This window comes from Nyctereutes procyonoides, unplaced genomic scaffold, assembly GCF_905146905.1.
Source record: "Nyctereutes procyonoides isolate TBG_1078 unplaced genomic scaffold, NYPRO_anot_genome, whole genome shotgun sequence".
NCBI classification, from domain to species: Eukaryota; Metazoa; Chordata; class Mammalia; order Carnivora; family Canidae; genus Nyctereutes; species Nyctereutes procyonoides.
This window is the reverse complement of record NW_026575049.1, coordinates 25,451,868-25,475,425: the sequence shown is the minus strand read 5'-3', so window position 1 is coordinate 25,475,425 and position 23,558 is coordinate 25,451,868. Positions and strand designations below refer to the sequence as shown.

At 40.7% G+C, this 23,558-nt stretch overlaps 1 long non-coding RNA gene across 1 annotated transcript in view; it reads right to left on the bottom strand.

The window, feature by feature from the left end:
• The window catches only part of LOC129512213 (uncharacterized), an 84,725-nt gene extending 61,413 nt beyond the window's left edge, over positions 1 to 23,312 (bottom strand). The window contains exon 1 of the long non-coding RNA XR_008664969.1: positions 23,197 to 23,312. This is a non-coding gene — a long non-coding RNA (uncharacterized LOC129512213). The remainder of the gene's footprint in view (positions 1 to 23,196) is intronic.
• Positions 23,313 to 23,558: the final 246 nt, after the last annotated feature.

Sequence of the window (23,558 nt, the reverse complement as noted above, 5' to 3'; positions counted from 1 at the left end):
AAGGACCATTCCTAAATTCAGGTAAGTCTGTAAGTGACTGAGTTAGTGACAATGGGCAGCCCCAGTGGCTCAGGGGGTTTAGCTCCGCCTTCAGCCCAAGGCGTGATCCTGGAGACCCAGAATTGAGTCCCACATCAGGCTCCTTGCATGGAGCCTGCTTCTCCCTCTCTCTCTCTCTCTCTCATTCTGTGTCTCTCATGAATAAATAAATTAAATCCTTTAAAAAAAAAAAGGTTAGTGACAATGAGTAACAAGTATATACAAAAACAACCATTTTGTCAACAAAATCAAAGACAGCATACATGAAAGCACCTAACAGTGGCCAGCATAAAACAGATACTTAATAAAAACTAGTTTCTTGGGCAGCCCCGGTGGTGCAGCGGTTTAGCGCCGCCTGCAGCCTAGGGAGTGATCCTGGAGACCTGGGATCGAGTCCCATGTCAGGCTCTCTGTGTGGTGCCTGCTTCTCCCTCTGCCTGTGTCTCTGCCTCTCTCTGTCTCTATGAATAAATAAAATAAAATCTTTAAAAAAAACTAGTTTCTTCTACTCTCTGCTCCAAGTTCTTTGTATAAAAAATATTAATACTGGGGAGCCCGGGTAGCTCAGCAGTTTAGCACCGCCTTCAGCCCAGGGTGTGATCCCGGGATCAAGTCCCACATCGGCTCCCTGCATGGAGCCTGCTTCTCCCTCTACCTGTGTCTGTGCCTCTCTCTCTTTCTCTCTCTCTCTTCTCCCTCTACCTGTGTCTGTGCCTCTCTCTCTCTCTCTCTGTGTCTCTCATGAATAAATAAAATCTTTTTTTAAACAATATATATTAATACTAAGTGTGCTGGATGGAGCCATAACCTCTTACTTAGATGGGCAAATTGGTGAAATGTTCTCTCAAACCTAGACAGACGAAGTCTGCCTATCTGGTCCCACGTTTGCTAAGAGCAGGGACACAACCAGCCACACCTCAGAAGTCAGAAGTCTTAAGGATTATTTCATTTCCTCTAATCAGCAGCACAGCAAATGGACAGAAAAGTATCTTCAAAGCAAGTCTCCCCAAGTGAGTATATAACACAGCTAGCTTAGCAAAACCAACAAACTACCATTGCAATCTACAGTAGAATCTGCATTTCTCCACTTCTATGACCACTGGGTAGTCAAACGCAACCTGGTATATAAAATCATTACTAAACAACTTTCACTAAAGCAACTATTCTTTCACTAAAGCAACTTATTTTTCAATTATCCCAATGATTTAACTTTTGAAATGAAATTATCTTTTCTTAAAAAAAATTATTTTTTTTAGATTTATTTATTTATTCAGAGAGAGAGAGAGAGAAATAGAGAGGCAGAAACACAGGCAGAGGGAGCCTGACATGGAACTCGATCCCAGGACTCCAGGATCACGCCCTGTGCCAAAGGCAGGCACTAAACCGCTGAGCCACCCAGGGATCCCGAAATTATCTTTTCTTAAAAAAAAATTATTTAAGGGGATCCTGGATGGGCTCAGTCAGTTAAACATCTGACTCTTGATTTCAGCTCAGGTCATGATCACTGCATGATCATGAGACTGAGCCCCACATTGGGCTCTGTGCTGGGTGTGGAGCTTGCTTAGGATTCTCTGCTTCTCCCTCTGCCCCTCTCCCTCTCTAAAAAAATAAATAAAAATAAAAAATTATTTTAAGTCAATTCTATCATTTAGATGCTTCTGAGATTCAGACTCTGGGATTAACAATCTACTGTAATAAAAGTTGAGATACTGTAAAGTGGTAGTGATTGCAGGAGTACATACAGTCATAACAGTAGGGATCAAATGAGAATTGCAAGAGGGCCCTTAAGGTTCACCTAACTTAATAGTCTTATTTTACAGAGGAAAAAAGCTCAGGCCAAAGAGATTAGACAACTTGTTCCAATATTATATTCCTTATTAGTGACAGAATAAGGATCTTTAAACCCTAAGCCCAATGATGCCCTGTTGGCCAGATGACCTTTCTCTAATAATATTAGTCACCCCTCATCAGATAATTAGAATGTGCCAGGTGCTATACTAAGGGTTTTATATGTGCAATCTCATTTAATCTCACCAAAATCCTAGGAGGAAGGCATTATCAAACCTATTTTACATATGAGGAAATCAGAATTCAAACTCAAGTCTGTCTGATGCTAAGTCTTTGGTTTTAACCATTACACTATGTCTACATTCCATTCATTCACTCACCAAATACTCACTAAAGAAGTGTAACATGTCAGGTACTATCTCAGCTCTAGGGATACTAAGTGATGAGACTGGACAAGGTCCCTGCCATTATGGAGTTTACAGTAATAAGTAAAAATAATAATAGTAATAAGCACTTCAGGCATGACTGATAATTGCTGGGGGGAAAAAAGTCACGTGGTAACAGCTACAGAGACAACACTATGCTACCCGTCATACATAAAATTGCTAAATATGTAAGACTATCACCTCATACCCATTAGGATGGCTACTATCCAAAAAACAAAACAACCCACAGAAAATAACAAGGGTTGGCAAGGATGTGGAGAATTTGGAAACTCTGTGCACTGCTGGTAGGAATGTAAAATAAAAGTATATTTAATCTTGGGATAGTGAAGATGACTAAACAAGATTCTGCACCCACTAAAGAGGTATTTGAAATATTATATTCTGAACGGCAGATAAACAAATGTCCTTCTTTAGTCTGATGTTAATTCTAGCTTGGGCTTAAAAAGAAACAGTTCATCAGAGAAATCTGTCAATGAGGATAACAGATTGTTTCAAATTAAAATAAACTACCAAGATTACACACATATGCAATTCCAATACCCACTTCTTATTTCCTCATTCCTACATTCCTCAGTCCCTCTGATGTCTCAACACAGAGACATACTCTGACTACTGCTCAGGTAAAGGCAGTTCATTAAGCTCTCCTACTGGACTCAGACTATGGGAACTGCCTCCTCTTAAGTTTCTGAGCTATTATCAGATAAAAGCAACTCTTAATCTCCTCGGCTTCCTTTTCAGGGTAATGTGCCAAGGAAAAATGAAGGAGAAAAGACTGAGTCCACAGTTTTCTCGAGTACTATACTTTCATCCATTTTGGACTCCATACTGCACGTTATTCAGCTTCATGCTAGGATTTATCAGCGATCTTCTTTATTTACTAAACTCACTTGGTACAGCTCTTACATTAGCTACATGGAGAAGAAAACAGCTATCAGATGCAGCTACTATGCCACAATGAACTATGCTATTAACTATGCTATTAAAAGGTCTTAAAAAAAAAAAAGAAATGTGACATTGAAAAAAGAAAAACTGGAAAAGAGTATTATAGGGAAAGGAAAGTCTGAAAACAAGTTTGAGGTCAGATGACTCATTAATCAAGGAGAGTTGTTTGGTAAAGGAGTTAAGCCTCAGGCTAACTTTAAAAATGGGCAAGAATAGGGGCTCCTGGCTGGCTTAGTCAGAGATTACAGAACTCTTCATCTCATGGTTGTGAGTTTGAGGCCCACATTGGGTGTAGAGATTACTTAAATAGATAAATAAACTTAAAAAAAAATTCCAATTACCATTTAAAAAAAATGGGCAAGAACATAGTTTGGAGAATTAGGAGGAAGGCGGCTGTTCAGAGAATTCAGCGTAGCCTGATTACACACAAAGTAACAATTATCAGTACAGAATGACCAGTGCTTTTTAAAGTTCTGATTGATGGGACACCTGGGTGGCTCAGTGGTTGAGCATCTGCCTTCAGCTTCAGGTGTGGTCCCAGAGTCCTGAGATCGAGTCCTGCATCGGGCTCCCCGCAGGGAGTCTGCTTCTCCCTCTGCCTGTGTCTCTGCCTCTCTGTGTGTCTCTCATGAATAAATAAAATATTTTTTAAAATAAAGTTCTGATTGAAAAAACATGTAATAATTCTCCTTTGTGACCTATAAAAGTCTACATGATCAAGTTTGATGAAGACAGCATACAACTACAGACTACAAGACCAAGAAACAATTTGGTTCTAGTCAGGCCTCTCATCCCTCATAGACTCTAAATCAGAAAGGAAGAAATCTGCATTTCTACAGCTATACCAGAATGATATTCTGGAATGTTTTCCTTCCTCTCATTTGAGAAGTTATAATGAACAGAGTCTATTGGGATCCCTGGGTGGCACAACGGTTTAGCGCCTGCCTTTAGCTCAGGGCGCGATCCTGGAGACCCGGGATCGAATCCCACATCGGGCTCCCGGTGCATGGGGCCTGCTTCTCCCTCTGCCTATGGTACAGGGCATAGTACCTGCCTCTCTCTCTCTCTCTCTCTCTCTCTCTCTCTCTGTGTGTGTGTGTGTGACTATCATAAATAAATAAAAATTTTAAAAAAAAAGAACAGAGTCTATTATTAAACCCATGCTATTTTCCACAGATAGCAGTGTAAATGCATAAGACAAAGAAATGGTAACTAAAACAGATTCTAAGCAAGAGCAGTTTACCCAGCCTTTGTTTTTAAACTGAATGTTAATTTCACATATATATATAATCAACAGACATTTGTGTCATTCTTCAGAGTGAGCAATTACTATTTTATTTTATTTTATTTTAGCAATTATTTTAGGCAGGGTTTTACATATGGTAGGTCTTCATCAACTATTGGAACAAATGAATAACTTCATTTGTACTCAATGTACTACTGACAGAAGAAGCAAAACAGTCCATAAAGTGACTGAAGCTGAAAAGCTGAAGAAGGATGAAGAATGTGGGCATTTTCTTGCAATGGTGTTGCAATTATTCATCCATCCACTCATTCAACAGAAATCTGAAGACCTATTATGGGCCAGGCATTTTTGTAGTGTGCACATGTGTTGGGGTGTGTATAGATCAGTGGTTAGATACTAGCTAACTTCAACCAAATTTGACATACAAGCACCTTGTGTTTAGTCCACAGAATGTTGACCAACAATATTTTTTTAATCAACTCTGATGTTTAATTTGCTTACAACAAAATTCACCCACTTTAAGTGAACAGTTCTAATGAGTTCTGACAAATGCACATTCTTGTGTAATCACTCCCAATCAAGAAGAAAACATTCCCATCACTCCTCATGTCTTTTTGCAGTCAATCTTTCCCCCCTCTCTCCACCCTATAAGCAACAACTGATCTAATACTATAAATTACTCTTGCCAATTCTATAACTTCAACTTAAATGAAACTAATATGGAGCACCTGGGTAGTGCAGTCAGTTGAGCATCGACCCCTCGTTTCAGCTCCAGTTGTGGTCTCAAGGTCATGGGATCAAGCCGCACTTCCAGCTCTGAGCTCAGCATGGAGTCTGCTTGGGATTCTCTCTCCATCTCCCCCTGTTCTTCCTGCTTGTGCTCTTGCACTCTTGCTCTCTTGCTCTCTGTCTCTCGAATAAATCCACAGTTTACCTATTCACCTGTTGATAATCTTTGAATGGTTTCCAACTTTGGCCATTATGAATGAAACTGCTATGGAGAGTCACATGGTCTTTCTGGGAATATATGTTTTCATTTCTCTTAGGTAATAAACACCAAGGTGCAGAACTGCAAGGCTGCATGATTAACTATGTATTTAATTTTACAAAAACCTAACCAGTGGTTGTACTACTTCACACTCAAACCAACAACACACATGAATTACAGTTGTTTCACTTCCTCACCAATACTTGGAATTGTCAGTATTTTTTTATTTTTATCTATTCTAATAGGTTTATCTATTCTAATGGGTATGAATTAGTATGTCACATAGTTTTCATTTGTATTTCCCTGGCGACTAATGATGTTGAGCATATTTTCACATGCTTTTGGACATTCGAATATATTCTACGAAGTGTCTATTCAAACCTTTTGCTCATTTTTAATTGGTCATTTGCCATATTTTGAATTTTAAAGTTTTTTACAGGGCAGCCCGGGTGGCTCAGCGTTTAGCACCACCTTCAGCCCAGGGCATGATCCTAGAGACCCGGGATTGAGTCCCACATCTGGCTCCCTGAATGGAGCCTGCTTCTCCCCCTTACCTGTCTCTGCCTCTCTTTCTCCCTGTGTCTCTCATGAATAAATAAAATCTTTAAAAAAAAAATAAACTTTTTTACATATTCTAAATATATAAGTTCTTTAATAAATGTATCTATAAATGTCTACATATAATATGAAATTATATACATGTATGTATATATATAAATTGTGTATATACATAAATATTTCCTCCCAGTCTGTGGCTTACCTTTTCATTTTCTTATAGTGTCTTCTAAAGAACAGGAAGTTTTACTTTTGATAGGTCACATCAGTTTTTTTCTTCTATAGTTAGTGCTTTTGTTTCCTAAAAAATCTTTGCCTACCTCAAGGTGACACACATTTTCTTATAGTTTTTTCTTTTTTTTTTTTTTCTTATAGTTTTTTCTATACATTTTATGGTTTTAGTTTACATGTTTAGGTCTATAAGCCATTTCAAGTTAATTTGTGTGTTTCATGTGAGACAGGTACTGATATTCATTTCTTTTCCTGCAAATATCCAATTGTTCCAGCAACATTTGTTGAAAAGACTACCCCTCGACATTTAACCCTGTGTGGAAAAATTAACTGACCATGTGTGTCTATTTTAGCATTCCCTGTGTTCGAATGATCCACATGCCTATTTTCATACTAATACCACACTGTTGTTATAAATCTAGCTTTATAATGTTGAAATCATGTAATTCCTCCACGTTCTTCAAAGTTATTTTGGCTATTCCAGATCCTTTACATTTCCATGTGAATTTTAGATTCAGCCTATCAATTTCTACAAAAAGGTCTTTTGAGATTTTGATTGTGAACACAACTGGATATTGGGAAGACTGGACAGCTTTACATTACTGGGTCTTTCAAACCATGAATGTGGCATATCTCCACATATTTATGTCTTCTTTAACTTTTCTCAGCAATGTTTTGTGATTTTTCAGTCTAAAGACTGAATTATATATAACTAAATTTATTCCTAAGAAACTTTTCTTTTTTAGAAACTTTTTTTTTTTTTAAGATTTATTTGTTGGGATCCCTGGGTGGCGCAGCGGTTTAGCGCCTGCCTTTGGCCCAGGGCGCGATCCTGGAGACCCGGGATCGAATCCCATGTCAGGGCTCCCGGTGCATGGAGCCTGCTTCTCCCTCTGCCTATGTCTCTGCCTCTCTCTCTCTCTTTGTGTGACTATCATAAATAAATAAAAATTTTTAAAAAAATTTTAAAAAAAGATTTATTTGTCAATTTTAGAGAGAGAGACAGAAAATGATTGTGAGGCTCAGTGGGAAAGAGAATCTCAAATCAGACTCTACCCTGAGCACGTACCTGGATGCAGGACTCGATCTCATGCTGAGATCATGACCTCAGCCGAAATCAAGAGTCGTATGCTTAATCAACTGCACCACCCAGGCACCCCAAGAACATTTTTAAATTTTAAATGGGGGGCACCTGGCTGGCCCAGTACGTGTAGCATCTGCTTTCAGTTCAGGTCATGATCCCAGGGTTCTGGGATTGAGTCCCCTGCTTCTCCCTCTTCCCTCTGCTTATGCTTTCTCTCTCTCCTATCTCTGCCTCAAATAAATAAATAAAAATCCTCAAAAAAATTGTTAATTCATTGCTAATAATGTGTAATAGAAAATTTATAATTTAAAAAAAATTCAGATTTTTGGCTTCCCTTGAAAAATATCAAAAGATCAGCAATTGTGGGCCTACAATCCCACATGTCAATAATATCCTCAAACTAAACTGGCAACCCTCTTTAGATAGGGCATGTCCTCTCCAATTTGCCACAGTTCTTACCACTCCTTATTAAAAATCCCTGATCTATCCAACTCCATTTATTTAAGTTACCTGCTTGGTGCATATAACCAGTGAAATGCTTAGGGGAAGAGGCAAAAGTATAATTATATTTGCATTTTAAAACTCTGGCTTCAGTGTAGAGAATTGATTAGAGTCAAAAAGAAGAATGGAAGCAGTATAACTAGGTAAGAATTTTTGACATGGTCCTGGAAAGAACATGGCTTGGCCTAGCTAGAATGAGTTTAGTAGAAATGGGAAGTTAACAAATAAGATTTATCAGTATTTCTGGAGTGATTACCAACAGAAATTGATGACAGAATGGATGTCAGTAGAGAGAGGCAGATGTCAAAGATATCTTGTCAGATTGCTGGCTTGTGTAACCAGGTGGACAGAAATACCATTAACAGAAATGGGGAACACTAGAACAGGAACACCTCTGGCAGTACAAAAAGAACGCTAAGAGGAAAAGAAGAAATGAACAAAATATCAGATGAAGAACTAGGAGAATAATGTCATACCAAGAACATAAAATGGCTTTAAAAAGGTGATCAACTATGTTAAACAGCACATGAGAGGTAAAATAAGAATGAAAATGGTTGCCCCTTCATTCATTAATCTGTTCAAAAATATTTATTAAGAACTTATGATATGGGATGCCTGGGTGGCCCAGCGGTTTAGCGCTTGCCTTTGGCCCAGGGTGCGATCCTGGAGTCCTGGGATCGAGTCCCACATCAGGCTCCCTGCATGGAGCCGGCTTCTCCCTCTGCCTGTCTCTACCTCTGTGTCTCTCATGAATAAATAAATAAAATCTTTTTTTTTTTTTTAAATTTTTTTTTTAATTTTTATTTATTTATGATAGTCACACAGAATGAGAGAGAGAGAGAGAGAGAGAGAGAGGCAGAGACACAGGCAGAGGGAGAAGCAGGCTCCATGCACCGGGAGCTCGACGTGGGATTCGATCCTGGGTCTCCAGGATCGCGCCCCGGGCCAAAGGCAGGCGCCAAACCGCTGCGCCACCCAGGGATCCCTAAATAAAATCTTTAAAAAAAAAAAAAACTATGATATCCCAAGTACTGTTGGTGCTGAGGATACAGCAATAAACAAAATACCTGCCCTAATAGAGACTATGATCTAGTGGGAGGAGACAAACCAAATACATGTTGGGGCACCTGGGTGGCTCAGTCAGTTAAGTGTCTGCCTTTGACTCAGGTCATGATCTGAGTCCTGGGATCGAGCTCCATATCAAACCCCACATCGAACCCCACTTCAGGCTCTGTACTCAGCAGGGAGTCTGCTTGTCTCTCCCTCTCGCTCTGCCCCTCCCTCCCACTTGTGATTTCTCTCTCCCTCTCAAATAAATAAATAAAATCTTTAAAAAAAAATGAATTCATGTCAAGTCCTGTAGAGCAAGTGACACAGGGTAAGGGAAACAGAAGCTGCCTCGGATGAAGGAGTACGATGGCTTTTTAATATGTGGTGGTCTCTATAATAAGGAAATAACTGAGCAAAAATCTGAAAAAAGTGAGGAAGTAAACCATGTGGAGATTTAGGGAAAGAATATTTCAAGCGGAGAAAACAGCAGGCACAAAGACCTGGTATACCCAGGAACAGCAAGGAAGCCAGTGGGATTACAGTAGAGTAAGCAAGGGGGAGAGTCATAGATCATGAAACTGACTCTGGAAAACAGAGCTTAAGATCTATAATCTATATGGAGAGAAGAATAAAAAAAAAAATCAAAAAAGGAACAGGGAATTAATTCAGTGCAGAGGAAGCTATTACAGTAATTCAAAAAAGAAATAATGATTATGTGATGGGTCAGTTGTATGGGTCACTTGATTACACTACTGCCCCCAGTTATCCAAACATTGTTTTTGTGAAGATATTTTGTGAAGATGTGATTTTTTTAAATATTTTTATTTATTTATTCATGAGAGACACAGAAAGGCAGAGACACAGGCTGAGGGAAAAGCAGGCTCCATGCAGGGAGCCCAACGTGGGACTCGATCCTGGGTCTCCAGGATGAGGCCCTGGGCTGAAGGCAGCACTAAACCGCTGGGCCACCCAGGCTGTCCTGTGGATGTGATTAATATTCATAATTAGTTGCCTTTAAGCAAAGGTCATTGTTCTAGATAACCTAACTGGGCCTGATTCAATCAGCTAATAATCCTTAAGAGCAGAACTGACATTTCCCAGAATAAATTCTACCTGTGGATAGTAACCTCAGCTCAAGACAACCTAGCCTGTGTATATCATACCTGCTTAGCCAGCCCCTACATCATGTAAGGAATAAATCCTTAACATGAGGGATCCCTGGGTGGCGCAGCGGTTTGGCGCCTGCCTTTGGCTCAGGGCGCGATCCTGGAGACGCTGGATCGAATCCCGCGTCGGGCTCCCGGTGCATGGAGCCTGCTTCTCCCTCTGCCTGTGTCTCTGCCTCTCTCTCTCTCTCTCTCTCTCTGTGTGTGTGTGACTATCATAAATAAATAAAAATTTTAAAAAAATCCTTAACATGAATCTCTTAATGTATATCTCCTACTGATTCTGTTTCTCTGGCTGAACCCTGGTATAGATTTTGGTATCTGGAAGTGAAGTGTTCTGTTTAAATACTTAAAAATGTGGAAGTGGCTTTGAAATTGGATAATGGGTAGAGGTTGAAAGAATTTGGAGAAGCATAATAGAAAAAGCCTAGGTTGCCTTCAAAAGACGTTGGTAGAAATATGGACATTTCCTGGTGAGAGCTCAGAAGAAAGTAAGAAGTACAGTAGAGAAAGTCTTATTGTTTCAGAGAATACATAGGTCATCATAAACAGAATACTGGGGAAAAGATGAACATTAAAGGTGCTTCTAGTAAAGACTCAGAAACAAATGAGGAACTTTATTGGAAACTAGAAGACAACCCTTTTTATAAAGTGGCAATAAAATTTGGCTGAATTGTGTCCTATAGTTGTGTGAAAAGCAGAATTTCTAAGTGATGAACTTGAATATTTAGCTTAGGCAATTTCCAAGCAACATGTTGAAAGTGCAGCCTACTTTCTTCTTGCTGTGTACAGTAAAATGCAAGAGGAAAGATAAATTGATGGGTGAGATGTTAAACAAAAGAAGCCAGGACTTTTAAAAAAAAAAAAGAAAGAAAGAAAGAAAAGAAACAAACAAACAAATCAGGACTTGATGATTTAGGAAATCTTTAGCTTATCTAGACCACAAAAAAAAAAAAAAAAAAAAAAAAAAAAAACACTAAAATAGAGATGCATGATTAAGAAAGCACTACTGTGGAGAGAAAGCCAGGGATGTGTGGCTGGACAACCTTTTTACTAGTGTTGATGATATTACACATGTAACTCGGGGATCTCTTCAACCAATCATCTAAAGAGAAGCTAGGAACAGAATGAGATAACCAGGAAATATCTCTGGAGGATCCTCTTGTCTAATGATAAGAATCCCCAAAACATACAAATGAGACCCAAAAGGTTTCTAAAAATGTTTTGTCAGCAGAAACACTGCCAACTTGGCCTGACACAGAAAGAAAGAGAATGAAATAAAAGAAGGCTATCAAAATTCTACAGGCAAGAAATAGGCTACTAAACTATTCAGTTGCAAAACATGCACTAACCTTCGAGAAAAGTTAGGCTAGACACCAAAAGCAAAGACAACAAAAGTAAAAATAAATGAGTGGAACTACAGTAAACTAAAAAGCTTCTGCACAACAAAGGAACCCATCAACAAAATGAAAAGGCAACCTACTGAAAGGGGAAAATATCTGCAAATCATATATCTAATAAGGGGCTAATATCCAAAAAAATATTTTTAAAACTCTACATCTCAGGGCACCTGGGTGGCTCAGTGGTTGAGTGTCTACCTTTGGTTCAGCTTATGATCCCAAGGTCCTAAGATCAAGTCCTGTATCGGGCTCCCTATGGGGAACCTGCTTCTCCCTCTGACGGTCTCTGCCTCTCTTTGTGTCTCTCACAAAAAAATAAATAAAATCTTTAAAAAACAAGGGGGGAATCTTTGCAGATGTGATTAAATTAAGGATCTTGATATGGGGAGATTATCCTGGATTATCTGGGTGAGCTCTAAATGCAATCACATATCTTTATAAAAGGGAGGTAGAGAGAGATTTGACACAGAGCTAAAAGAGATGTGCATAGAGATCTGAAGATGCTGTTCTTGCAGACTAAAGTGATATTGCCACAAACCAAGGAATGCTGGCAGCCACCAGAAACTGGAAGAGGTGAGGAACTTACTCTCCCCTAAAGCCTCCAGAAGGAGTGCAGCTCTGCTGCTGACACTTTGATTTTGGCCCAGTAAAACTGATTTCAGACATCTGACCTTCAGAACTCTAAAAGAATAAATATGGGTGTTTTAAGCCACCAAGATTGTGGTGCTTTGTTACAGTAGCTAGCCACAGGAAACTAATCTGATGGCTTGGACAAGGATGATTACAATGGAGGTGGTGAGAAGCAATCAGATATGGATATATTTAGCAAACAGAACTAGCAGGATTCACTGATGGATTGGATATGAAATGGGAAAGGAAGAGAAGATGATGCCAAGGTTCTTGCCTGAATAATTTTAATACTAACCATTTTACTAAGCTAGGGACAACCCACTGGCTCACGAACATGCAAGTCAGTGGTGGCCTCAACGATAACTGTTTTGGTAGAATTTGGGGCTGACAACCCTCAGATGGCAGAGGGTTAGAAAATCCAGAGTACTGCTATTTTATAGTATTATTATTTATTTTGAATATTGTCATGTTGTCTTTCTGGTTGTTACTCATCTGTTCATTGTCTTGCCCTTTACCTAGCTCTAGTCATTAATGGACCAAATATCCACTAAAAAGTTGATTAATTCTCAAGTGGGCCAAAGGAACTCAGTTCAGGATGTTGTCCTTTAAGGCAAGAGAGGATAGGATGAGAAGGGGTGAATCACTTTCATTCATTCAACATGTATTTGAGTATCTAATATTATTTGCCATGCCAAGCACTATACCAAATGTTGAAAAAATAGCAATAAAGAGGCAGATATGGTCCATAGCCTCACAAAGCTTATAAGAAAAACATAAAAACAATTATTTAGCTGTAACCATAGCTACTGCTACAAAAGAAAAATTCTGGATGTTAAGAAAATTAACATACACAGAATGCCTATCATGTGCAAAATGTTTTATATGTAATTTATTTACCTCTCACAACTAAACTATGAGGAAATAGGGGTTTGGAAAGATTAATTCCCTTGCCCAGGATCACACAGCCAGTGAGAAGTAGAGCCAGATTGAAAACAGGTGCATTCAACTTCAAACTAACTCATCATTTCTATCTCCAAACAGTACGAAAATCTACTGTGCTTTTTCAAAAGAAAACAAGGAAGTGGCCAGAAGAGGTAGAGAGTCATGCAGGTAAAGTTTTGAGGATCCTTGCTCTAGAAAGAGCTTTCTAAGCTTACTTGATGAAGGTGAATTTTGGAGGGTATTCAAAAATCCCTTAACACTCTCCAAATAGAACAAAAGGTTACACTATAATTAACTCAGTTTTATTTAGGCACCCAACAGGTTATTAAACATGTTGAAAATAAAATGTCATGAATACCTTGTCCAAACTGTACAGGTCATGCCCAGTTTTCATCAAATTGTTTCTACTAGGCTCACCTTCAGAATCAGCATTCAGGTATAAAAAAAAAAAAAGTCAACTATGTTAAGTAACTGATTCAGGAAAATGACTAATAATCATTATAATCAATGTATAAAAGATTCATGACAAGACAAATGAGCCATACCACCCTATGATGTTCTACTGCATAAAGGAAAGCTTTGAATTTATTTAATTTCAAGCCAAATCAATAATCTATGATCTCACTGTATTCTTGGTTTCCTATTCTCACCATTCCAGGACTCCTCAATCCTCCCTTGCAAAAAGAAAAAAATTGTATATAAACATATAACATATGTGTATATATATATATATATATACACACACACACACACAGAGAGAGAAAGGAAACGTCAACAAGAATGTAAAATGATCCACTGAATCTACAAAATGGAGAATTTATTTTTTTTCTTTTTTTTTCAAAATGGAGAATTTAAAATACCACTATATCTTTGCTTTTCATGCCACCTTAGGGCATTAACCTGGAATATTAAAAGCTCCTGAATGGAATCTTTAACTGAAGTAAAAGAGATAAGAAAATGGCCCTTACCTTTCATTTCTAAATTGTTCTGAAAGGCAAGATGATAAATACAAGGCAAATTTTAAAAGACTATTTTTTAAGATTTTATTTATTTAAAAGAGAGAGAGAGAGACTATAAGCAGAGAGAGGGGCAGAGAAAAGCAGACTGCTGCTTAGCAGGGTGCTGGACCCCAGGATCCTGGGATCATGACCAGAGTCAAAGGCAGAGCAGATGCTTAACCGACTGAGCCACCCAGGCGCCCCTAAAAAGCCTACTTTATTTTTTTTAAGATTTTATTTATTTACTTATTTATTCATTCATTCATTCATTCAAAGAGACACAGAGAGAGAGAGGCAGAGACACAGGCAGAGGGAGAAGCAGGCTCCACGCAGGGAGCCCGATGTGAACTCGATCCAGGGTCTCCAGGATCACACCCCGGGCTGCAGGTGGCGCCAAACCGCTGCGCCACAGGGGCTGCCCTAAAAACACTACTTTAAATACACCATCACACAGAGGCACCTGGCTGGCTCAGTCAGTTAAGCATGTGTGTGACTCTTTGGATCTCAGGGTGATGAGTTGAAGCCCCATGTTGGGTGTAGAGCTTACTTAACAAAATAAACGAAAATAATCATACCAAAAAATACGTCCATCATATAACAAAAATATAAAGTCAGCAAAAAGCCAGTTTCACCATGAAATCGTTAATGCCACTCTCATACCAAAATGCAACATAGTGTGTCCCAAAATTGAGAGAAGGACAACTTTCCAAGTTCCTGTAAATTTTGTGGTAGTGAAAATATGTACAAATTAACCACGATTAGGAGACTTTGGCATTGCTTATGCCATTTACTGTTACAAGGATAACTGAAACATTGACAAAATATGTTTAAAATTTGGACACTATAGTATGTCCTTATTTAGTATTTACTGAGCAATTTAGGATGTGAAATCACTATTATAGCTTTCTATTTCAAGAATGGCAACAAGATACATATAAGGAATACTGCAAAGAATACTCTGAAAGCTACACCACCTTGATTACTACTATAAAGAATCATCAGCATACTAACATTTTCACAAACTATGCAAAAGAAAGTGAATAGGTACAGACATTTACTTCAGGCAAAGTCAGGCACTTCATACATATTATCATAGAGAGTCAGTATCTTTTACTTCAAAGACAGACCCGGGGGAAGCCTGGCTGGCTCAGTTGATAGAGCATGCAACTCTTGATCTGAGGGTTGAGAGTTCAACCCCCGCACTGGGCATGTAGCCTACTTAAAAGAAAAAAGGGGGAAAAAAAAAAGACAACTTGGTTCAAATACCGATTGCAATCTTCTTAAATTAGTGAATCTCTCCAAGCTTCTCTTTCCTCATTTACAAAATGGAGCTAATACTTACTTCACAGAGCTGGTGTGAAAATTAATGAGGTAGCACAATAATTAGTCCACTGTGACTCCATGATCCTTGTAACACTCATGTTGTAAGAATCACTAACCCCATTTTTCAGATGCAAAACTAGTCACAAGAAAGTTAAGTAGTGGGACGCCTTGATGGCTCAGCAGTTGAATGTCTGCCTTCGGCTCAGGTCCTGATCCCATGATCCAGGTTCAAGTCCTACATTAGGCTCCCTGCAGGGAGCCTGCTCCTCCCTCTGCCTATGTCTCTGCCTCTGTCTCTTGTGTTTCTCATGAATAAATAAATAAAATCTTAAAAAAAAAAAAAAGAAAGAAAGTTAAGTAGTGAGCCTATGGTTACACAGCTGATAACTGTCAGTACCTAGTTCTCCTCATGCCCTTAAACTAGACATGTTACTTCAATGGTTATTTTACTCTCTCTCATACTACAGAGTTTATGATTTTTTTTCAAGTTATGCCCATTATATGTTAAGTTTTGATACCAGAACAAAAATGTTTCAAAAAACAAAAATTGGGACGCCTGTGTGACTCAGCGGTTGAGCGTCTGCCTTCGGCTCAGGGTGTGATCCCGAAGTCCCCAGACCAAGTCCCAGAGCAAGCTCCCTGCATGGCGCCTGCTTCTCCCTCTGCCTGTGTCTCTGCCTCTGTGAGTCTCTCATGAATAAATAAATAATCTTTTTTTTTTATTTTTTTTTAATTTATTTATGATAGTCACACACACAGAGAGAGAGGCAGAGACACAGGCAGAGGGAGAAGCAGGCTCCATGCACCGGGAGCCCGACGTGGGATTCGATCCCGGGTCTCCAGGATCGCGCCCTGGGCCAAAGGCAGGCGCCAAACCGCTGCGCCACCCAGGGATCCCTAAATAAATAATCTTTAAAAAAAAATCACCCATAATTCCCACTTAAAATTTAGAGGTCAAAGACCCATAAGTAGCCAACTTATCTTCAAATTCAGTAAGAGTATACATTTCAGATTTCAAAATGAGCTATCCAAATTACTTGTTACTAGCACTCATATAAACAGGAAATGATTTTCAAAAGCAAATGAATAAAAGTGACTAGGGAAGCAAATAAATCAGATATACCACAAAAGTAAAAATATGGTATAGGAATGCTCAATCTTCCAAAGATTCTGCAGATCTTCTACTAAGACTATGTGAGCCAGCCTTAAACACAGGGTGAAGAACTGACCCAGGCTCAGCCACTAGATTATTGTGGAACCTCAAAGCACTTAATTTCTCAGTGCCTCTGTTCAACTAACAATGAGAGTTGGACTGAAGTCCCCGAACCGCAAAACTGAAGGCAATTTAGGCCATTAGAGCCACCCAAGGTACCCTGACAGATCACCCAATTCCTGTTTTAACACCTGCAGAGACATGGAGTTCAATGATCTCTCTTCACAAAAGTGACATAGTGTTAAGAATCTCTGAGGAGGGATCCCTGGGTGGCGCAGCGGTTTAGCGCCTGCCTTTGGCCCGGGGCGCGATCCTGGAGACCCGGGATCGAATCCCACGTCGGGCTCCCAGTGCATGGAGCCTGCTTCTCCCTCTGCCTATGTCTCTGCCTCTCTCTCTCTCTCTCTGTGACTATCATAAATAAATAAAAATTAAAAAAAAAAAAAAGAATCTCTGAGGAGGGACGTCTAGGTGGCTCAGCAGTTGAGTGCCTGCCTTCGACTCAGGACGTGATCCCAGGTCTGGGGATCAAGTTCCGCATCGGCTTCCCACAAGGAGCCTGCTTCTCCCTCTGCCTGTGCCTCTTCTCTCTCTCTCTCTGCATCTCTCATGAATAAATAAAATATTTAAAAAACAAAAGAATCTCTGAGGATTCTTTTGTGACCGAGCACAAAAGTGCCCACTCTAGTATTTTTACTCTGGGTCCTGGTTCCACCACTAAGATCTTCTGAAGATGTACCTTTGAGTACTGCTTCTGGCTAAACCCATTAGGTAATTTAAAGAGGGAAGAGAGAAGAATACAAGATACCCTTCACAAACAACTGTGAATCTCCTGAGGAATTGTTGCAACTGTGGAGTTCAGCTAAATAAAATCACTGGTTTACTCTATTTGTGAAATAAAAATTATCTTAACATAAATAGTCGAACGGAGAAAACTGATGCTGAAGCAGCAAATGATTACATTTAAATGGCTGACATTTAAAAGCCTCTGAATAGGGATCCCTGGGTGGCGCAGCAGTTTGGCGCCTGCCTTTGGCCCAGGGCGCGATCCTGGAGACCCGGGATCAAATCCCACATCGGGCTTCCAGTGCATGGAGCCTGCTTCTCCCTCTGCCTGTGTCTCTGCCTCTCTCTCTCTCTCTGTGACTATCATAAATAAATAAAAATTTAAAAAAAAATTTAAAAAAAGCCTCTGAATACTCACATTATTCCACATTCATTCATCTCTGACTTCAACCTCATTCACCACAGTCAGTTCTATGCTATGACCCAAAATGAACAATGACGACGATGATGATGATGTATGTGAACCTGTTCCAAGGACTTGGCATATTTTTAACTTAATCTTTATAGCAGCAATATAAAGCAACCACCATTATTAACCCCATTTTATAGTTAGTGAGTTATCAAGATGTGGTAAGAGTATACAGTCACACACCCAAGGTCACACAGCTAGCATGTGGTGACTTCCAACCCAGGAAGTCTGGCTCTAGTATTTATGCTTTTAACTACTTTGTTTTGATAAGTTACTGTTCTCAATATCAGAAAAATTACTCCACTCTCACCTTACACACAGAATTTAATGTTTGTGTTTCATATCAATGCTGGCCTAAACTACTTACATTTCATAGAGCCCTAATTCAGCGTCCACTTCCACATATTAGCCTATCATGTTGAAGGCACACAGTAAGCACCCAATAAATACCTGTAAATATCTGTTAAGGGCAGCCCGGGGGGCTCAGCGGTTTAGCGCCGCCTTCGGCCCAGGGCCCGATCCTGGAGACCCGGAATCAAATCCCATGTCGGGCCCCCTGAGTGGAGCTTGCTTCTCCCTCTGCCTGTGTCTCTGCCTCTCTCTCTCTCCCTCCGTGTGTCTGTCATGAATAAATAAATAAAATCTTTTAATAAATATATATATATATATATAATCTGTTAAAAGAATTAAATCTTTCCCAATTCCCTCATTTTCCCAAAAGTAACCTTTCCCACCTCTGAATCCTTCCTTCCCCTCCCCCAGCACTTTGCACCTTCTTCCAACACTTTTTCTGTTCTATGCTACCACTGTGGTAGCCAGCCTCCAAGATGGCCCCTAAGGATCCTCACCTCCTCTAATCATACCCCTGTATAATCCCTTCCCACGATGTGTGACCAATAGTATAATGGAGAAATGATGGTATGTGACTTCTGAAGCTAGATCAAAAAAAAAAAACAACAACAACAACAACAACACAACTTGGTCTCTTGGATTATTTGCTCTGGGAAAAGTCAGCTGCCATGCACTGAGGGCATTCAAGTAGTTCTACGGAGAAGCCCATACTAACAGAGACCTCCCACCAATAGCCTACAGCAACTTGTCAGCAATCTGAGTAGCCACCTTAAGAGGATCCACCAGCCTGTCTTCAGATGACTGCAACTCTAGATGACATATCACTGCAATCCCTTGAGAGGTCCTGAGCCTGAACCACTGCTCAAGCTGCTCCCAAATTCTTGGCTCACAGAAACCGTGAGAGATGATGTTTACTGTTATCTTAAGCACTAACTTTTGGAGTAACATGTTATACAATAATAGGCAACACACCTAACAGTCTCTAAAACTCTAAGTTCCTTAAGAGCAGAAATTTGATTCACAAAATTTGTTAAAGCCTTAGAATTAAACAGTACCTATATATAATGGTGCAGTGGGCCATTCCCTTTGTTCAATGTTCCTTTTCTTCCAATGTATAAGCGTTTATTAATACCTATATGGTATATGCCTGTACCACTTCATCTATAACCTGTCAGTGTCTCCCTCTTTTCTTTCAAGACCTTCTGAAATATAACCTCCTGACCAAAGATTTTCTTTTCAGCAGACGAAAATGTTCTTAAATCAATTCTATCAACCTTAGTATTTACATAAACATACAACTCACTGTAAATATGTATTTATTCATATTCATCTTTTAGTCAACAAATATTTACTGAGTATCTGCTATGTCCCAAGAATTGCTCTTGAGCTAACAGAATAAAAGAAACAAATTGCCTTTGTGGAGTTTACCATCCATAGTGGGTTCTCTAAATATAAAAACCTCTGTTATTAAGACTTCAAAATTCTAATTGCCTTTTCAAAAAAAATCATTATTCACAACCATTTTACCTCTTTCCTTTTCTATTTCATTGGCCATCCTTTTCTTTATACACTTAAATATTTAAGCTATGGCCTCAAGAAAAGTCCATATCTGTTTAATAGCTTTGTTAAGTGCCCCATATAGAATCTGTATATGTCAATGTCTTCCATTAAATGTTTCCATGAACCACTTCTTAGCAAATATCACCACACTTATAAACATAAATACCACTTGATAGCCTTTATTATACACGTTTTAGCAACTCTAAATCAAATATGAACATTTATTTCACAGAAAGTAATTTGTAATTTATGTAGTAAAATGACATATATATGTCATATATATATATAGCTGGAACAGTCTCACCTCATTTATTTCTGTAGAGTGTTAAAAGGAAATGAGCAGGGTCCCTGGGTGGCGCAGCGGTTTGGCGCCTGCCTTTGGCCCAGGGCGCGATCCTGGAGACCCGGGATCGAATCCCACGTCAGGCTCCCAGTGCATGGAGCCTGCTTCTCCCTCTGCCTGTGTCTCTGCCTCTCTCTCTCTCTCTGTGACTATCATAAATAAACAAAATAAAAAAATATATATATATATCTAAAAAAAAAAAAAGGAAATGAGCATACATACTTTTAAATCAGAAATTCAAGTCCTGGCTCTATCACTAACTGTGCAACCCTTAGACAAATTATTTAACTAGGCTGAGCCTCAGTCTTCCTATCCTAAAGTGGAGGTAATATCTGCCTCATAGGGTCGTTGTGAGAATTAAGTGGTAATATTAAAAGCCTAACTTAATGTTTATTATATAATGGGCATCAAGAAATGTCAGTTTCGGGCAGCCCCAGTGGCGCAGAGGTTTGGTGCTGCCTGCAGCCCAGGGTGTGATCCTGGAGACCCGGGATCGAGTCCCACATCGGGTTCCCTGCATGGAGCCTGCTTCTCCCTCTGCCTCTCTCTCTCTCTGTCTATGAATAAATAAATAAAATCTTTAAAAAAAAAAAAAAAAAAAGAAATGTCAGTTTCCTTCCACTTCCCTAGGGCTTATACCTGCAGTCAGAAGATCTATCAAGAAATCTTTCCAAGCTCAGTTACTTCTGTTTGGAATGATCTTCCTCTCCTTCATCTAATGAGTTAAGGATCAGCTCAAATGCCATCTTCTCTTTGAAATGAAAAGGAAAAGCTCCCTTGACCCTCCCATACAGTTCTAGAGTTTATTTCAGTGTGTTACAATTATCTGTCACTTTCTGCCTCTCCCACTAGATAGACTGTGAGCTCATACGAGCAGAGACTATACCTCACTTACCCTGATAAACTCGGCTTTTAAAAAAACACCTGGTGGAGGACCTGGGTAGCTCAATCAGTTAAGTGTCTGCCTTTGACTTAGGTCATGATCTCAGGTCCTGGGATCAAATCTAGCCCAGTATTGGGCTCTCTGCTCAGCAGGAGGTCGGCTTCGCCCTCTCCCTCTGTGCTCTTTCTCACTCTCAAAGAAATCTTTTTTTTTTTTAAGATTTTATTCATTTATTCATGAGAGACACACAGAAAGAGGCAGAGACACAGGCAGAGGGAGAAGTAGGCTCCATGCAGGGAGCCCAATGCCGGACTCAATCCCGGGACTCCAGGATCACGCCCTGAGCCAAAGGCAGACACTTAACGGCAGCCACCCAGGCGTCCTTCAAATAAATAAATCTTTTTTTTTTTTTAAATGTTTTATTTTTTTTATTTATTTATGATAGAGAGAGAGAGGCAGAGACACAGGCAGAGGGAGAAGCAGGCTCCATGCACCAGGAGCCCAACGTGGGATTCGATCCCGGGTCTCCAGGATCACGCCCTGGGCCAAAGGCAGGCGCCAAACCGCTGCGCCACCCAGGGATCCCGAAATAAATAAATCTTAAAAAAAAAAAGAAAAATACCTGGCATGTTATAGGCAAGGAACAAGTTTACTGAATGAATAAATGAATGAAGTCATTACTTAAATAGTACCCAAATGTACTGAGTGACCCAAACTTTATGGTTTTGCCCTTTATGGGCTGAGATGCTGTTTCATACTTCTTTTGAATCCCTTCCTCATAGCAGTCAGTAGAGGACTAAAGGATGTGGAAAGTCTGCAATAAATACTTTAGGATTATGGGATACATCTTACTCTTCCATCTCATGATTTTACACCAAATAAAAAACTTAACCAGAGATGTGACTTGTGGAAGCCTTTCTAAACAGGGTCTCTTCCTAACAGTTACTGGCAAAGAACTGAAGCCAATACTGAAACAGACTATAGTCAGTTTTTCTTTGCACGGGCTTTTGAAAAAAGCAGTAATGGTCTGCCTCTTTTAAAATCATTTCACTAAGAAACTATCATAAAGCTCTTTGATTCACTATGAAAAATGCAAATGACATTAAGCAAAACTTAATTTAATAACTTTTAGCCAAGGGTTCCCCACCCTGCAGTCCCAGGGCCATGTGCCAGCTGGCTGTACCACCTCACTCCTGGGAGGTGGCTGCTTTTCAACAGTAAAACTGCTTAAGTGAAATTTGTGGAGTTTTCGGGGTCCCCTAATATGTAATACATGAATTATACTTTTTACTAAAAATAGTGTATCACGAGTTTTGGCTTCAGGTAGAAAAGATCTTGAGAAGATCTCAAAAGTTGGCAAGCTGGGAACATTTCAGACTTCTTACAAACTTCAAAGTATGTGAAAACACAAGAAGCTAGGTGTAATCTCATTATTATTTTTAAGTGACATCTTTCATATTCCTGTATACACATACCTCATGCCCAGTACAGCTGAGTGTCCACCAAACTGCCTTTTTGTTACGCTATATAATAGTGAGAAAACAGAGATCCTGACAAAGCCGATTTGGGCTGGTGCTTGAATACAAACCGATCTACCCGTCGTTCTCAACTCACAATGATCCCATGTAGTAGGTCTTATGCCCATTTTCCTGATTAGGAAACCGAAGCCCAAGATTACAAAGCCGGCGAAGGGCAGCTTGGCGAACCTGATCTGAAAGCTCCAGCCCAAGCTACTAGAGTATCAGTGCTTTCCTACGGCACCGGCCAGAGTGGGAGGTGGAATCAAAGCGTCCTGACACTTTCTTAGAGAGAGGGTCAAGTTCCTGGCCGTCAAGTTTCAAATCGGCCAGAGCCCTTACACCTGGCGGCATTCAGGTGGCCGACAGAGGCATCAACAAGTCCAGGTGAGGCTCCCTCGCCAGGGAATCCTAGGCTTGCACATGGATCCGAAGGGTCTGCACAAGACCCCGGGACCCTGCAGTCAAAACACACCCGGGCGCAATGGGTGCGGGACCGCCCTCATCCCCTCACCGGCGCTGCCAGGCCAGGCGGCTCACAGGTGCACGGCCGCGCCCCGCGCCGCGGCTGGGGGACCCGGCCCGGAGGCGAGGGGCGGGCGAGCTGAGCGGCGACGGGGTAGGGGCCGAGCGGCGACGCCCGCGCAGACACACCCCGAGGGCGCGCGGCGGGGTCGCGAGGAGAAAGGATGCTCGGGGCGGGGCCGCGGTGGGGGAGGGGCTCCCTGCCCAGACTCTCACTCACCGCCTCGCGCTCCTCCCGGCCGGAGCTCCGCGGCGGTCCCCCTCCGGCTCTCGCCGCGCGTCTCCCCTCCCGAGGCTCAACGTCTCGCCAGTGCGCACGGAGCTGAGGAGAAGTCTGCACGAGAGGAGAGTGTGTGGCGAGCGGAGCCGAGGGGGTGGGGAGGATGGAACGGTCGCTCTCGCCGCCGCCTCGGACACCACAGACACTGCCGCCGCCGGCTCCTCTCAGCCACGGAAGCTGCGGCCCCTCCCACCACACCCTCCTCCCGCCTCCCATACCGCCTGCTGGAAGAGTGACGGCGGCCCTGGCCAATCAGAGGCCTTGCGGAGGCTGGGACGGTAGAACTAAAGGGAGGGCGGGAA